Source organism: Camellia sinensis, chromosome 14 (assembly GCF_055761805.1).
Source record: "Camellia sinensis isolate YWXY chromosome 14, ASM5576180v1, whole genome shotgun sequence".
Lineage (NCBI taxonomy): Eukaryota > Viridiplantae > Streptophyta > Magnoliopsida > Ericales > Theaceae > Camellia > Camellia sinensis.
In genome coordinates, this window is record NC_138974.1 from 146,462,747 (window position 1) to 146,463,255 (window position 509).

Here is a 509-nt window from a genome sequence, read left to right on the forward strand (position 1 = left end):
GGCGTGCGAACGAGTTGCCTGTGCTTTCCTTGTGGAAGCTTGTTGCGAGAAGTATGTCCCTCGAAAGTTGCCTGTTGCGTTTGTTATTCGCATTCGCGCTAACCGGTGCTTGCTCGGCCTCTCTAAATGTTTTCGCGCGTTCGTCGGGCTTCTTAGTCCTTCGGGGGGTGATTCGTTTTGGGGGGCTGGTGCATAGTGTACGTCGTGGCGCGTGAGTTGTGTTTGGTTTGTGCGAGTTGGAGGGATCCCTGCCTGTGCAGCGAACTCCACTGGTGCATTCCTCCATGTCCCTCGGGTGATGCCTTTAGGTTGTCTTCGACTCGCCTTCGGGTTGCCTGCGCTTCCCTAGTGGAAGGTGCCTTGCGAAAAGCCTGTCCCTCGGGTAATTGCCATTTGGTTGGCTTTGACGTTCGAACGAGTTGCCTGTGCTTTCCTAGTGGAAGCTTGTTGCGAAAAGTATGTCCCTCGGAAGTTTCCTGTTGCGCTTGTTATTTGCGTTCGCGCTAACC